The following is a 3,919-nucleotide window of genomic DNA, read 5'->3' as shown; positions in this document are numbered from 1 at the left end:
AGTAACAACATTAAAATAGATTTTTCATATATAAACTATAAAGGGAGACTTATGTCAGCCTGTTCAATATAAAATCATTCGTTGAACTTCCAGCAGGGAAAAATAGCCCAGTGAGGAAAGGAAATAATAAAGAGAGACTTATTTCAGCCTGTTCAACATAAAGACATTCGATGAACTTCCAGCAGGGAAAATAGCCCAGTGAGGAAAGGAAATAAACTACAAGAGAAGTAGTAAACAATTAATATAGAATATTTAAAGAACAGTAATATTGAAATAGATTTTTCATATATGTACTATAGAGAGAGACATATGTTAGCCTGTTCAACATAAAAGCATTCGTTGAACTTCCAGCGAATGTGTGTTATTAATGGTTCCAAAAGCCCTATCATGCCATACTAATGTTACATCTATGTGATTATCTGACACATTTTTGTTCTCTTTTCAGAATAAACAGCAGTGAGTGACCCTGCCTGACAGAAGCTTTATGCCAACAAATAAAAATTGAGGAGGTATGTACTGTATATGCAAATGAGGCCGATTTATTTTTCAGTTTCGGGTCATTTTTTTTATTCATGATAGCTTATAGAGTAAAGGACTTTTTTTTTTTTTTTTTTTTTTTTTTTTTTTTTTTTTTTTTTTTTTTTTTTTTTTACAAAATCTAAAATTGCCAGAATTTTTGTGCTTTTATCAATTACCGTCGCCAGAGTATTCCAGAGGGATTTTTATATTTTTAATATATATTTGGTTGATATAAAATTCTGCCCCCCCCCGTTTTTTTTTTTTTTTTATAAAATCTTCAATTGAACGCTTAAATAGCCTAAGGTTTTTTCTCTCATGGTGTGAAATTAATATTTCTGTGGTTAATATAAAATCATCCCGCTTTTTTTTATTTATAAAATCTTCAATTGAACGCTTAAGTAGGCTAAGTTTTTTTCTCTGATGTCACCAAATTATATTGAGCCTTTAGAAATAAGTTTTAAATTTTTGGTCGAGTTACAAACGTTATTTTCTTTGCCACCATAGAAGGATCAAATCAGTTAAAGCAGATCTTTGGCTTCTAAAGCTGCATTGTTTTGTTTTGCTTCAAATTCTGGGAAAATAATTCGCGTATATAAAAGTTTGGGTTAATTCAAATATGAAAATATATGTCAATATATCGCTTGTCTTTTGAATTACCCATTACATGAAATTTTTAATATCTTTATTTCGTTAGTGGTTAGTTACATCTTAGGTAAAATTATATCTTCGCTTTTTTATTATAGTCTGACTGCAGTGTGTGTACAACAGCACTTTCGTTAACTATCTGTATTAAAGAATAACAATGAAGCATGTCACATCATATATTTTTCCAGAATAAGATAGTTTCTCACCATCCTTGTGAGCTAAAGATGGGGCTTTGCGGGAGCCTATAGGTCTAACTGCTGAGTCACCAGCAACCATTTCCTGACCCTCCTTGGTCCGTGATTGGGTGCAGACTTGGCTTGGGAACTGATCATATGTATATCGTATATGGTCAGCCTCTAGGTCATTGTCCTGCTAGCTAGGGCATTTTCGTTTCTCACCATCCTTGTGAACTGCAGATGGGGTTTTGCTAGACTTATAGGTCTACCTACTGAGTCTCCAGCAACCATTTCCTGACCCTCCTTGGTCCGTGATTGGGTGTAAAAGTGACTTGGGAACTGATCATATGTATATCGTATATGGTCAGTCTCTAGGGCATTACCCTGCTAGCTAGAGCATTTTCACTATCCTTTGCCTCTGCCATTCATGAGAGGCATTTAAACGTTTAATAGGGCACTGACGTCAGTGTACCATATGCCCTAAACTGTAAGCAGTACTGTAGAGCCTTTGGAGCGTCCCTCCCACCCTTGTTTGCACTCACTTTTTAGCCTTCTACTATGCGTCCGTTCCAGCTTCCTTTCTTCCATAGCCTTTGTAACACGGTGTTCCACTGTCTTAGGGTAGAGTTCTCTTGCTTCAGGGTACACTCGGGCACACTATTCTATATTTCTCTTCCTCTTATTTTGTTACAGGTTTTTATAGTTCATGTATGGATTATTTATTTTAGTGTTGTTAATGTTCTTAGATTATCTTATTTTAATTGTTAATTACTTCCCTTATTTCCTTTTTTCCTTTCCTCACTAGGCTATTTTCCCTTTGGCAAGTAATAATAATAATAATAATAATAATAATAATAATAATCTTTCTGTCCACCATCTCTGCTTTTACTTCATATTGCAACTTCAGGGTTTTTCCTTAGTTGTATATGGGTACCGAATAGCCTCCCAAGCCCCAGAGCTGGGACTCGAGGCCCAGTTTCATGATTGAAATATACAAATCTAAAATAAAAAACACATATGTGGTAGGTATTAGTAAAAACAGCCACCGGGCTTCAGTTTCCTGGCGTTGAAAACAAGAGGAAGAGTGAAGTTACTTTAGATAAAGAAAGTAGAAAATACATCCTTGACGGAAACGAGAGAGTGATAGGACTCTTAAGAAGTTTGACCTTGGGGCTTCTCATTAATACTCTGTAAAGATAAGTATAGAAATTAAATGGGGGGAAAAGGAGTAACAATTTAATAAAGGTTGAGAAAAGATGTTGTTGCAGGTTTAGCTAAAGGGAATAGAAGCTACATTACCTTTGCTGTTCACATCCTCTCTCTCTCTCTCTCTCTCTCTCTCCCATATATATATATATATATATACACATGTATATTTATAGAAATATATATAATGTGTGTGTGTCTGTATGCTCTCTCTCTCTCTCTCTCTCTCTCTCTCTCTCTCTCTCTCTATATATATATATATATATATATCTGTATATATACATATGTATATATATAGATATATATATATATGTATATGTATATATATATATATATATATACACACACAATAAAAATGCAGCTGTTTGTAGTCCACTGCAGGACAAAGGCTTCAGACATCTCAATTCATGTCGGGTGTTTGACCAGTTTTCATCACCCTGCTGGCCAATTGCGGAATACTGATGGTGTAAGTTTTTTGTCTGATTGCTCACAGAAAACCAACCTAGTATGTGTGGCCCTAAGCAGTACAGCTTTACTGATCATGGCAATACACAAGCCCTTTCACCACGTTAAGGTATGTGTTTGAGAGAGAGAGAGAGAGAGAGAGAGAGAGAGAGAGAGAGAGAGAGAGAAATAATAGTTTTTCACTTATATAACTCGCTTTTGAAAAGCATGGTACGTCAAAGTTTGTGTGAGAGAGAGAGAGAGAGAGAGAGAGAGAGAGAGAGAGAGAGAGAGAAATATTTTTCACTTATATAACTAGCTATTGAAAAGTATGATACGTCAATGTATATGTGAGAGAGAATTTTTGTGTGAATGTGTCTGTGTGTGTGTAAAGAGAGAGAGAGAGAGAGAGAGAGAGAGAGAGAGAGAATTTTTCACCTAGATAACCTGCTATTGAAAGGCATGATACATCATTTTGTGAGAGAGAGAGAGAGAGAGAGAGAGAGAGAGAGAGAGCGAGCGAGCGAGAATAATAATTTTTCACTTATATAACTCGCTATTGAAAAGCATGGTACTTCAATGTTTGTGTGTGTGTGAGAGAGAGAGAGAGAGAGAGAGAGAGAGAGAGAGATAAATAATTTTTCACTTATATATCTAGCTATTGAAAAGTATGATACGTCAATGTATATGTGAGAGAGAATTTTTGTGTGAATGTGTCTGTGTGTGTGTAAAGAGAGAGAGAGAGAGAGAGAGAGAGAGAGAGATAAATAATTTTTCACTTATATATCTAGCTATTGAAAAGTATGATACGTCAATGTATGTGTGAGAGAGAATGTTTGTGTGTATGTGTCTCTGTGTGTGTGTGTGTGGAAAGAGAGAGAGAGAGAGAGAGAGAGAGAGAGAGAGAGATAATTTTTCACGAATATAAC

The 3,919-nt window shown here is 35.2% G+C and overlaps 1 protein-coding gene across 2 annotated transcripts in view; it reads left to right on the top strand.

The window, feature by feature from the left end:
- The first annotated feature begins 432 nt into the window (after positions 1-432).
- Positions 433-3,919, top strand: part of LOC137622095 (prolactin-releasing peptide receptor-like) — a 119,248-nt gene continuing 115,761 nt past the window's right edge. For both annotated transcript variants that reach the window (XR_011040359.1, XM_068352566.1), the window contains exon 1: positions 433-509. The gene's annotated coding sequence lies outside the window, so the exon portion shown is untranslated. The remainder of the gene's footprint in view (positions 510-3,919) is intronic.

This window comes from Palaemon carinicauda, chromosome 28, assembly GCF_036898095.1.
Source record: "Palaemon carinicauda isolate YSFRI2023 chromosome 28, ASM3689809v2, whole genome shotgun sequence".
NCBI classification, from domain to species: domain Eukaryota; kingdom Metazoa; phylum Arthropoda; class Malacostraca; order Decapoda; family Palaemonidae; genus Palaemon; species Palaemon carinicauda.
The sequence above is the reverse complement of the archived record's forward strand: the minus strand, read 5'-3'. Positions and strand labels throughout refer to the sequence as shown.